Genomic DNA, 13,791 nt, shown 5'->3' with positions numbered 1-13,791 from the left:
TTAGCAGACATGCGAAATGTTTCACTAAATCATGTTTTTATTCCAAACAAAAACTTGTACACAGCGTCATTACACATAATTTGCCTGAATGTGGTATCTTTTGAAACACTCAGGCATACAAAGAGCTGCATTACATTTTGGACGCCACTAGGGTGTTTCTTTTCGGCACATTTTTCACTTCTGGTTCTTATTGGTAAGGTAACACGTTCTGCAGACACATGTTGCTTGTAGAGTTTTGTGATGCTTCTTAGTACTACAGTTGTCTCACGAAAGTTCATAGAGACGATAAAATATTTCGAAAGCTTCGCTACATTATTTTCTTTTATTTGATACTTACTTGAGTATTCAGCCACACATAAATCTGGACCAATATCACATTCATCAACTTCCTTCTGAACTGAAATCGCAGATTTCTTTTGCCAGGGCGTTAAAACCATCGCTATCATTGAACTCCTTAATACCAAAACTACGTAGGGCGCGAGCAGTGGGTCAATAGAGTTACAGATGGCGGACGCAAGCAGTATGGGACTCAACACAGAGCAGAAACATGCAAAGCGCTTTTTTGGAGTAAAGATAGTTAAGAAGTCGAAAACTATGTGGTAGGCCAAGGGAGACTCCCTTCTTTGTGTAGTATACGTAGCCAGCAAGAGACGGCTGGAAGCGCAATTTTAGCTATGTATTTTTACGCGCAACACGATCGAGATTCTGGCACCGTCCACATGACTAACTACCAGCTGCTCGAGCCCAATTCGGGCTCCGTCCGAAATGGGTTGAAATGGTTAAAGTGATACTCTTCACAAAACACAGCGTTCATGCGCAAGAACATAAATACCGTGTCGAACATCACCAAACACGATGTTTCGGACATAAAAACCGTACTTTGTGAATATCAATAGTTTAACTTACGAGTGTTGTTACTTGAAAACATGTACGTGCCTGTTTCTGCAAGAGGTGAGCATGCAGATGAAGACACGAACCACGAGAAAAACAATGGTAAGCCATACGACCACGTCTAGACGCTCCTACATAACTCAACATTCTTTAGCAGTGGTCATCAAACTGCGCCTCCTCTAGCATTACTTTTCCTCAACAGAAGCAGTCCATACCAAAAATATTAACGAATTTTTAAACAGACTAATATTATCTCAACTGTTTTCCTAAGAGAACTTCATTTGATTTTGTACACGATGTATTATATTTCAGGCTAAAACATATAAAAAGAAATTACTTTATTTTCGTTGTTATAATCGATATGTGCTAGCTTCGAATGAACAGTTAAAATTACTTTTCTTTTAGAAATATTTGAAATTACAAAATATTCGACATACTTAAATTTTCTATTGTTAATTACCCAGTCTGCCGCTAATTATTAAATTTATTTCTGAATTCATTTATCAAATAATAATAGAAATTAGTAGAAAGTTATTTGTCAAGAAAATTTGTAAACTCTTTGGAATACTATTAGTAACGCAGAATGGATTAGTAGTGGGCATGCCTCTGATGATTGGATATGTTTTTATTTTTCGCAATAACAGTGTCATTTTCGGTTTTGTCGTAAAGACAGTGTGATATAGAAAAATGTATGAGAATGAAAGTAACACGAAAACAGAAGTTACTGCTCAGGTGATTCTTCAGAAGTTATTAGATCAAATGGAACCATGAGAACCTATAATATCAAAAATTTCAGTTTCAAGTATCAGCCCTCAGACGTGAAGAGCTGGAGCCAACTACGAGAAAAGAAGATAAGTAAAAAGTTTGTTGTAAATCTTACTCCATTCGAAGCTTATTAGAAGAGTTAATTATGAAGTCAGTGACAATCAACAAAAGATGTGAAGGAGGGGTAGAGTACAGGTTCTCAGCCGTATTTTGTAATGATATGTATCTAGAAACTAAAAGTGAAAACCAAAACTGTCAACTAGCATAAACTGCTTCTTAGGAATGTAAGCTTTTTATTTCCATACACGACTTAATTTCTGTGATTCTCCACAGTACATCAATCATGTGAAACACGCAGGGACACAATGTAGCACGACACCACAAGAAACTCTTTCTTACATGAAATGTTTAAAAAGCTCTCTTCCTTACGTTTGTACTTCTAAGATTCACTTACTGTTTAACTTATCACTACGGACTTCGCAACCGCATAACTGTTCAGTAAAGCGGATATGTTTTCTAGGTTGGTGTCACGAAAGTTTGCACAGATGTGCAATTGGTTGATGCATATTTGACGTTAAAACACCCATTCTAAAAACACTGTATATCACGACATGTAGTTATGTTACTAAACTGTGACCGTGTTAATAAAGGTTAGTTTAGGCAATCGGACTCAAAGCTACTTATTCTTGTGCAAAACATACCACAGTCAATATACAAAACAATGTTTCTGTAACATCAGGCAAAACTGATGTTACGAGTTGTGAAAGAGTAAAATTACGGTCGCCAGACCAATTCGGACACCTTTTTAATGAGCAAGAGTAGTGTAATAATTAAACACATATATTCACTGACTAATCAACTCTCTTATTAACTGTTCCATGAGAATGCTATTGAATCAGTACACTGGTACTGATTGCGCACTTTGCTATGAGACGTATCATTTGAGCCCTTACCATTGTGGACGAGCAACTGGACTGCTCGAAGCCGGTCTAAGATCACTTTTGTGGTCGTGGTAAGGTGGAAATGCTACGCGAAACATGCTGGTGGTCGTAGGCGAACCAACACTCCGCAAGAGTTTCGATACATAGCCCTAGTGGCGAAAAGGAACAGACATCTGACTCCTAGGTAGATCACTGCAGACCTTGCAACCGATACCGGTACACGTCTCTCTGACAGAACTATTTCGCGGCGCAGGCTGGTCTGTAGACCAAAAATGTAAAGAATCAGTAAAATAGACTCATGCTCCTGGGAGTTCAAAAAAATTTGTTGACAAGTATAATTCATTGTAACTGTAAAGATCATAGCCTCGTATCAAGCACGCTATGGCGTCTGACTGCTGGCTGGGTTCTATGTTGGCATTCTCTCTTGACGACTTCCAGCTTTTCTATTGGCGCGCTTTTGCCTGCTTAACACATGGTGGCTTCCTTCCCAATTTTTCTATCCTGTCTTAACAATTCTATCGGCCCTATACATGAAACAGTAAACCGTACCAAATACTCACAGATTACATGATAGAAATTATTCATTTTCATTATAAAAATCATGAATAAACATAACTAGTGACAAGGTACACACAGAATACAGGGAAACATTATTTACAGTCAAATGAAAATTTCGAATGACGTTAAGTGTTGGTGTTACAGAGTGTTGATAAGAATGCACTGTATAACGTGAGTGCTTCTCAACATTTAAAGCCATAACGAACACAAGACGTTTAAGCCCGTTTCTTGTGTCTGGAATTGGCGTGGAAGGAAGAATACTGTGAAACTCGAGAAGGCAGTTGACGACGAACCTAGTGTCAGCGCACGAAATCTATCTGCAGCGGGTACTGTTGAAGACAAGACTGGCGTGTGTTACATGATATCCTCTTCTGTACGTATTGTTTTATAGCGTATGCAGAAACGCATCTGACGAAGGTAAGATCAATAAAGATTTTCTGCCGATGTTTTCCGGCATTGTTTGTGGCTCTTTATTAGGACCTCACATTGTTCCAATCATGCCCAACGAACGAAATTTCATAGCTTTCTTAGAAAATACCTTACCTGCTAGCATACATGGCTTTATCAGTGTGACGAAGCATGTGTTCCAATTCCGATGGAGCTCTTCCTCATTTCCGCTTTACTGCTTTCTGCTGTATAAACAACAGGTTCCATAGCAGATAGGTAGAAAGAAGGGAGCAACTATCTGGCCCGTATGTTCTTCGGATGTAAATACACTAGACTTGTATCTGTGGCCGAATTTGAAAATCCTTGTTTGTCGAACGTTGGCACATACTGCAGAGAATATCTGTAACCGTATGGTGGAAGGTTGCGAAACCACACGCAATTGTCCAGGGGTACACCAGTGCATCGGTGATTGAATGCGATAGTGAGCTGATGCATATATTAGCACTAAAGAAGGGCATTTTTAACATTTCATGTAAGAAACAATGTCATATGGAATGCTGGTATTGCCAAAGCGGCCTTTACCCTAATTAGGAAAAAAATTGTAGTTAGGTTTAATTAAAGTGAAGCGTTATTAACAAACTGTCGATTCAGTTTTTACAAGAACTACATGGGTTAAAAGTTTACCAATTAATTTGTAAAGATTCGTCTTGATTACATACAAGGTAACAATTATTGAACCATATGAAAAAAAAACAACGTAAGTTAGTTACAAACTACGGTGTGCACACACTTTTTCCAACATGTTAACACCACTACAGATATTCGGATTTAGTTATCACATGTTCGATACGCCTTCCTTCCTTGGCGATGATGTGGCACAGACGAATAGTGAAATTCTGGATGACCCGCTGAAGTGTCGGAACATCGATGTTGTGGAAGACCTCCTAAATAGGTGTTTTCAGCTGAGCAATGGTTTTGGGGTTATTGCCGTACACCTTGTCTTCAATATAGCCCCAAGAAAAAACAGTCGCATTTGTTCACATCCGGAGAATATGACGGCCAATCGAGGCCTCTGGGTACCGTAGAGCCAGAATGCGGTCCCCAAAGTGCTCCTCCAGGACATCAAACACTCTCCTGCTTCGATAGTGTCGAGCTCCATCTTGCATGAGCCACATCTTGTCGAAATCAGGGTCACTTTGGATAATGGAGGATGAAATCATCTTCCAAAACCAAGTACCGATCGGTAATCACCCTGCCATCAAGGAATATCGCATCGATTGTTCCGTGGATGGAGATTGCAAACCACACGGCCACCCGTTGAGGGCAAAGAGACATCTCGATTGGGAAATGTAGATTCCCAGTCCCCCAAATGCGCCGATTTTGCATATTGGCGAACATCCAAATGGAAGTGGGCGTCGTCGCTAAATCAAACCATGCATGCGCATACTAATTCTCATCACGCACCGCGGCCAAACATGCAGTTTGAATGTCCTAACGCAAACGCTTCAGAAGTTATGACGATTTTATTTCAAATAGTTCAATAATTGTCACCGTGTAAATTATACAAATCACAATTACCGATTTCGATCATTGCCACCTTCAGATCAGCTATAAATAGAAAAACTTTGGTGTAACAACCTAAGTTCAGGTAGCTCGAGCAGTTTTTACAACACAGCTAGGGATACGAAGGAAAAATAAAAAATACTAACGTGTTTAACAGCCATGCGTAGCAGACACACATACCACAAAAATATTCTGATGTATCAACGTCAATATGTATGTATCCATATATCTAGGTATATAATAAGTATTGATAATGACCCTGGTGCGTCCTGTATTTATAGAAATAACCGAAGCCGGTAGAGGACACTAACATAAGGGTACACGAAATAACTTTAATTAGTCACTGCGCATATTACATTTTAACTATTGAATTTACGATATGGTTTACTCATGTACCCCAATATTGGTACACTCGCCTGAAATTACTTATTTGTATAAATACAGGACGCATGCAGGCCATTACCTGCATATATTAGGTACCTAGATAGACGGAGTGGTCAACAACAGTCTGAAAAGGTTGTGAGAGTGTCGCAGGGCAGTTTGCGCTGAGAAATAGCTGCTAAGAAAGAAATTCGACATGGTGCGCCGTTTACAAGTTAATTAGCGTTGAAGTTAGCCAGCCATGCCGTTGTACGCCCACTAAGGACTACTACGCCAAACGTGTCCTTCTGTTGGTATCCTGAAACCGAACAATCGAACGGTACAAAAAATGGACTGGGACGTAGTAAGTATCGAATCCGAACTAACGCCTGAGCAGTCTCGTGCGCTATCAGTCACACTATGAGAAAAACTGACACTAATTATATCCGTTGGGCTGCTTTAATTTGAGCACGCAGCGGCCTGATAAGCTAACTTCAATGCTAACTAACTTGGAAACAGTGCGAGGTATCGCATTTTTTCTCAACAATTATTTTTCAGCACAACCTACCCTGCAACACACTTACAAGCTATTCAGGCAGTTCCTGACCACCCCGTATATCTGGATACGTTCTACATCTATATCTACATCTACATCCATTATATCCATACTCCGCAAGCCACCTTAGGATTCTTCCAATGAATCTTAGTCTGGCATCTGCTTTACCGACGATCAACTTTATATGATCATTCCATTTTAAATCACTCCTAATGCGTACTCGCAGATAATATATGGAATTAACTGCTTCCAGTTGCTGACCTGCTATATTGTAGCTAAATGATAAGGGATCTTTCTTTCTACGTATTCGCAACACATTACACTTGTCTACATTGAGATTCAATTGCCATTCCTTGCAGCATGTGTCAGTTCGTTGCAGATCCTCCTGCATTTCAGAACAATTTTTCAGTGTTACAACCTCTCGATACACCACAGCATCATCTGCAAAAAGCCTCAGTGAACTTCCGTCGTCATCCACAAGGTCATTTATGTATATTGTGAACAGCAACGGTCCTATGACACTCCCCTGCAGTACACCTGAAATCACTCTTACTTCGGAAGACTTCTCTCCATTGAGAATGACATGCTGCGTTCTGTTATGTAGGAACTCTTCAATCCAATCACACAATTGGTCTGATAGTCTATATGCTCATACTTTGTTCATTAAACGACTGTGGGGAACTGTATCGAACGCCTTGCGGAAGTCAAGAAACATGGAATGTACCTGGGAACCCGTGTCTATGGCCCTCTGAATCTCGTGGACGAATAGCGCGAGCTGGGTTTCACACGATCGTCTTTTTCGAAACCCATGCTGGTTCCTACAGAGTAGATTTCTACTCTCCAGAAAATTCATTATACTCGAACATAATACGTGTTCCAAAATTCTACAACTGATCGACGTTAGAGATATAGGTCTATAGTTCTGCACATCTGTTCTACGTCCCTTCTTGAAAACGCGGATTACCTGTGCCCTTTTCCAATCCTTTGGAACTCTACGCTCTTCTAGAGACCTACGGTCTCCGTTGCAAGAAGGGGGGCCAGTTCCTTCGCGTACTCTGTGTAAAATCGAACTGGTATCCCATCAGGTCCAGCGGCCTTTCCTCTTTTGAGCGATTTTAATTGTTTCTCTATCCCTCTGTTATCTATTTCGATATCTACCATTTTGTCATCTGTGCGACAATCTAGAGAAGAAACTACAGTGCAGTCTTCCTCTGTGAAACAGGTTTGGAAAAAGACATTTAGTATTTCGGCCTTTAGTCTGTCATCCTCTGTTTCAGTACCATTTTTATCACAGAGTGTCTGAACATTTTGTTTTGATCCACCTACCGCTTTGACATAAGACCAAAATTTCTTAGGATATTCTGCCAAGTCAGTACATAGAACTTTACTTTCGAATTCACTGAACGCCTCTCGCATAGCCCTCCTCACACTACGAGGTGCATTCAAGTTCTAAGGCCTCCGATTTTTTTTCTCCGGACTGGAAAGAGATAGAAACATGTGCATTTTTTTAAAATGAGGCCGCGTTCATTGTCAATACGTCCCAGAGATGGCAGCACCGTACGGCAGATGGAATTTTACCGCCAGCGGCGAGAATGAGAACCGTTTTAAATACTTAAAATGGCGACGTTTTCCTTGCTTGAACAGCGTGCAATCATTCGTTTTCTCAATTTGCGTGATGTGAAACCAATTGAAATACATCGACAGTTGAAGGAGACATGTGGTGATGGAGTTATGGATGTGTCGAAAGTGCGTTCGTGGGTGCGACAGTTTAATGAAGGCAGAACATCGTGTGACAACAAACCGAAACAACCTCGGGCTCCCACAAGCCGGTCTGACGACATGATCGAGAAAGTGGAGAGAATTGTTTTGGGGGATCGCCGAATGACTGTTGAACAGATCGCCTCCAGAGTTGGCATTTCTGTGGGTTCTGTGCACACAATCCTGCATGAAGACCTGAAAACGCGAAAAGTGTCATCCAGGTGGGTGCCACGAATGCTGACGGACGACCACATGGCTGCCCGTGTGGCATGTTTCCGAGCAATGTTGACGTGCAACGACAGCATGTATGGGACTTTCTTTTCGTCGGTTGTGACAATGGATGAGATGTGGATGCCATTTTTCAATACAGAAACAAAGCGCCAGTCAGCTCAATGGAAGCACACAGATTCACCGCCACCAAAAAAATTTCGGGTAACCGCCAGTGCTGAAAAAATGATGGTGTCCATGTTCTGGGACAGCGAGGGCGTAATCCTTACCCATTGCGTTCCAAAGGGCACTACGGTAACAGGTGCATCCTACGAAAATGTTCTGAAGAACAAATTCCTTCCTGCACTGCAACAAAAACGTCTTGGAAGGGCTGCGCATGTGCTGTTTCACCAAGACAACACACCCACACATCGAGCTAACGTTACGCAACAGTTTCTTCGTGATAACTTTGAAGTGATTCCTCACGCTCCCTACTCACCTGACCTGGCTCCTAGTGACTTTTGGCTTTTTCCAACAATGAAAGACACTCTCTGTGGCCGCACATTCACCAGCCGTGCTACTATTGCGTCAGCGATTTTCCAGTGGTCAAAACAGACTCCTAAAGAAGCCTTCGCCGCTGCCATGGAATCATGGCGTCAGCGTTGTGAAAAATGTGTACGTCTCCAGGGCGATTACGTCGAGAAGTAACGCCAGTTTCATCGATTTCGAGTGAGTAGTTAATTAGAAAAAAAATCGGAGGCCTTAGAACTTGAATGCACCTCGTACATTTCGCTTCGCGTAATTTTTGTTTGTCTGCAAGACTTTAGCTATGTTTATGTTTGCTGTGAAGTTCCCTTTGCTTCCGCAGCAGTTTTCTAACTCGGTTGTTGTACCAGGGTGGCTCTTTTCCATCTCTTACGTTGTATAAACTGGTAACAACCTCGGTGCGTCCTGTATTTAAACAAAAAACTGGGGTCAGTAGAGGGCACTAATGTAGAATACATGAGAAACCAGTATCGTAAAGTCACTAGTTAAAGCGCAGTAAGCCTAGTGATTAATTAAAATTATTTCTTATACCCTAGCTTTAGTGTCCCCGACTGGCCTCAGATGCACCCAGGCCATTACCAGTGCTTGATATACAGAGATTTACTTGATATACAGATATTGACATTGATACATTAGAGTAGTTTTATGTGGCATGTATGGCTGCTACGCACGGCTGTTAATCATGTTAGTATTTTTTATTTTTCTTATGTATCACTAGACCTGTTGTAGAAGTTGCTTCATCTAACTGAACTTAGGTTGTTGTGCCACCGTTTTTCTATTTGTAACGGGTCTGAAGTTGGCAATGGCCGAAACCGATATTTAAGAGGTGCGACAATAAAATAATGAGACTGATTTCTTTGCAAGATGTGGTAACCCTGCAGGCTTTCGTAGGCACAATACCTTTGACCTTGGTCTATAAGTTGCTTCTAGTGCAAGCGGCACATCGATAGAACCGCGTAATATTGTGCAACCTTATGCCATTTCTTTTTGCGTTAAATTGGGTGAAAACGCGACGACAACTTACGGTAAGCTTCAGAAGGCTTTTGGAGAGGAGGTTATGTCAAGAGCTCAAGTTTCTTGTTGGCATAAAATGTTTAGTGAAGGCAGAACGAATGTTGAAGATGAAGACTGCAGTGGTCGACCTGCATGCTTGTGTGCTTCTTTGATGCCAACGGAATTGTTAATAAAGAGTGGGTGCTTCCTGGACAAACAGTTAACCAATACTACTACAAAGAAATTTTAGAAAGACTTCGTAAAAGAGTTCTTCGTGTCAGTCCCAACATTGCTGATAATTGGATTCTGAATCACAATAATGCGCCATCCCATACTGCTCTGTCAGTACAGCATTTTTTAACCTCAAAACAAATTGTACTACCACAGCCATCTTATTCACCAAATATCGCTCCGTGCGACTTTTTTCTATTTCCAGAAGTCAAAACGGTGGTCAAGGGACACCATTTTCAAACAACACAAGATGTCCAAAAGGCTGTGACGAGGGTCTTGGAGGATATTACAGAAGATGAGTTATAGAAATGTTACCATCAGTGGCAGAAGCGCTGGAAAAAGTGTTTACAATCAGAAGGGAACTACCTTGAAGGAGACAACACTAAACTTGACTAAAACGGTAAGCAACATTTTTTTTCACATCAGTCTCATTACTTTGTTGTTGCACCTCGTATGTGTTCAAGACGGACCGTCACAAATAAACTGCCATGATGTGATCGCAGACTCATTCGTAGACTTCATGACTTCAGTTGATTAAACATTGAGCACCGTGATTCCTAAGAACTACTTTCGATCCTTTACCAAGTGTCAGATATAACAGTAATCTAATACATACGTAAGAACTACTTTCAAGGGTGTTAAGACTTGAGCACAGAACTCGATGGCCAGCGGCAAAGCAAACTTCTGTTTACAGGAGGGTTCAATTTAGGTGAACAGAGTATAACTGTCTATAGCCACAAAGACTAACAACTCCCGTAATACCATTAATCAGTCATAGAAGGAATGTTCTAGAATTATTTTCTATTTGAACATCAGATCATATCAACCAGAACTTGGCAGCAACAGAAGTAGGTTTTGAAGGAGCAGGTAAACTACATATTCCCACCACCCAGCGCTTCGTATGTAAAGTATGAAGTGCCGGAACGCACCTCTTCAAGCATACAACCTCCATCTAATTTTCTGCTTTACTCTCTCTCTCTCTCTCTCTCTCTCTCTCACACACACACACACACACATCGCACCACGCTCCTGCCCTTCGCATCACGTTGATCACCGCTTACCATTTTTACAGGTGCCGGCGCAGCGGCAAATTATGGCTATGTTGCTATTTAATACACGTTCCAGCCAAAATTAAGCCGTGTCTGCACGTTTATCTGATTGTATCCTCCACCATTGTGTCTCACTCCAGTCCTTAGTCGTCGCAAATAGCAAAGCTCGGAAACATTGGTGAAACAAAATATTTGCATCAGTGCCCATTCGCAGGGCTTTTAGATGCTGTGATACCGTAGCGAAGTAACAGCAAGAACTGCACTGCTGGAAATGAACGAGCGCTACAGGCGTTGTGTGAACCAAACGCAATGTTAGCAGTTAGTTCGGTCAGCGTAGGAAACTTAGGGGAAAGATATGTATAGTCCCAAATTTTTTGTGCAGTGGTATGAGAAGTGTCATGAACAACACACTAAAAATCATGTGGTGTGAGCCTTGAAGTTGTCTCTAGAATAACTCGAAACCCTCGGCTTCACAGTACAAAACGGCCCAAGTCATTTTTGCTCTCGGCCTAATAGTTTCCGCGTCGCAGGAGGTGAAACATTGCAGATTACTAAAAATATTGTTTTAATGATATGAAATTAATGTTTTCTTTAAATAAAGTAGGTCAAAAACAAATCTTAAGTGTGCGAACCACTTTTAGTGCAGTAGAGTGGTATTAAGTCATAAATTGTGGTCGGGAGGCGTAACAGGATGAAAGGACCGGAGATGAAGCGTAGAACTGCCAGATTGTGTTCAAGCACTTCCATCCTCCATAGGTCTGCAAGCTGAAGATCGAGCAGGTGATATGCCACTCTGTGTACTCCACTACGCCACAAGAGGCAACTGCAGGGTGTTTAACAAACCTATAACGTCTCTTCACAACGCGCCTTATGAATCAATGGCGACACAGTGCGCAGACTTGCCCGGAAGGGGAGGGGAGGGATGTTAACTTGCCATGAAATTGGGTATGAGTTACTAATAACACTGACTCAAGAAACGAGAAACGCGTATGGACAGAGTGTACGTAAATCTCTGCGCACTGTCCTACGCTGCTAAAGGGGAAATTGATTCTCAGTCATCCTGTATGGCAGTTGTAATGTTCTTCTGGGAAGGACGGCTTCCCCCCACTACGAGCGCTGCTAGATTTTCAGTTTACAGATACATCGTACCTCTCCATCATTTTCTGTCCATTTATGTCAATAGACAAAAGAACTTCTCAAATTTCAGTCCAGGAGTTAGTGGCATTTGTAGAGCGTTTCACTGTATGGAGCCAGTTATCACACATCTCCAGTATAACTTTCAAGGCTGGTGTGAATATGTCTGAAGAAACAGGACTGATCATGTCACGTGTAGAACAGTAATTTGCTGCAATGAACTGTTTGGCGTATGCTGAAATATCTGAAAATCTGTAAAATCTAGCTGACCTACTTCTTTTCCAGTGGTCGACAATTTAAGCCTCTGGGCCTTGTCAGATGTTGGCAGAGCTGTTGGTGGTGTGATGCGTTTGCTGTCCCTTCAGCAGTGAAAAGTATTTCAGACATTGATAGTGGAGACAATGAAACAGACATTGGCGAATACATATTGACACCACCTTACCCTTTGGTCACGCTCTTCAGTGGGCAGACAGTTGACAGCTCCAGCTGTTGAGCTTTCTTTTCACATAACAGCTCACTGAACAACTGCAAATAACTACTCATTTAATGAAAATAGCTACTCTTTGTAAATAAGACTACAGTGAAGTTAGTTTGGCTCCTCACTTAAAAGAATTGAACAGGAATTGCTGTGAGGTATAGGCTGTCTGTATACGGAAAAGCGTGCAGCGCTCGCGCTCTTGGTAGGTGAAGCTGCCTTTCCCAGAACATCGTTACAACTGCCGTACAGGATCACCAAAAATTACTTTCCTCCTAGCAGTGTAGAACAGTATGCAGAGATTTATGTACATTCTGTCAATATTGATTTCTTTCCTTACAAGGAACCCTGGACTGCGAGATTGCAAAAGGCCAATGACGTTTATGGCATTCGTCCCACAACTGTGTACCATACCACCTCAATATTGGCTGCTAATGGGAACAGGCCAACGGCCTTGCCACAGTGGTAACACCGGTTCCCGTCAGATCACCAAAGTTAAGCACTGTCGGGCTGGGCTTGCAGTTGGATGAGTGAACATCTGGTCTGCCCAGCGCTGTTGGCAAGCGGGATGCACTTAGCCCCTGTCAGGCAAACTGAGGAGCAACTTGACTGAGAAGCAGCGGCTCCAGTCACGGAAACTGAAATACAGCCGGGAGAGCGGTGTGCTGACCACATGCCCCTCCATATCTGCATCCAGTGACGCCTCTGGGCTGAGAATGACACGGCGGCTGGTCGGTACCAGTGGACCTTCATGGGCTGTTCGGGAAGAGAGTTGATGGGAACAGGGTGTGGTGCTGGAGGTATCCAATGGTGAACAGAGCACGAGGTCCCTATGTGTAGTTGAACTACATATTCGACAAGTAGCTAACAACAGTGCTGTAGTGCTAGTGGTGTCGCTACAGAGCAGACCAATGGTAACTACAAAAAAAGCAAACATTGCATTACATCTACAACAACAGTTGCCGAATATGACGTTTCTTCAGAAAGAAACTCAAGAAATTTCACAGAGTGAGAAAGAAATGGCAGGTGTAATATTAGTATTTCTGCAAGATGAGTCAATGGAATGTGTGGTATCATGTACGCTCGACTGTGCATACAATGTACAAGAGGAGTAAAATGATGACCATATGTGCTTAACAAGTGAAAGTAATATTTAAATGTATGTGGATGCATGTAGTTCATCATCCTTGACGGATGGGAGCCACAAATCCCGTCTCCAGGGAAACGTAGTAAAGGACAGTCGTTGTCAAAGGGTTTTTTTGCCTTTATTGTTACTTCACTCCCCATAATGGGGTGGGCTGGCAGTGGCACAATATGCCACTCTTCAGCCAAGAGAGTTACAAAAAACATAAGCACACGAGAAATAATACATAAACG

General features: G+C 41.9%; 1 pseudogene; it reads left to right on the top strand.

The window, feature by feature from the left end:
* The first annotated feature begins 12,858 nt into the window (after positions 1-12,858).
* LOC126093082 (5S ribosomal RNA) lies at positions 12,859-12,976 on the top strand (annotated as a pseudogene).
* Positions 12,977-13,791: the final 815 nt, after the last annotated feature.

The sequence above is a fragment of the Schistocerca cancellata genome, chromosome 7, assembly GCF_023864275.1.
Source record: "Schistocerca cancellata isolate TAMUIC-IGC-003103 chromosome 7, iqSchCanc2.1, whole genome shotgun sequence".
Lineage (NCBI taxonomy): Eukaryota > Metazoa > Arthropoda > Insecta > Orthoptera > Acrididae > Schistocerca > Schistocerca cancellata.
Note: the sequence above shows the minus strand (reverse complement) of the source record. Positions and strands in the feature narration are given on the sequence as shown.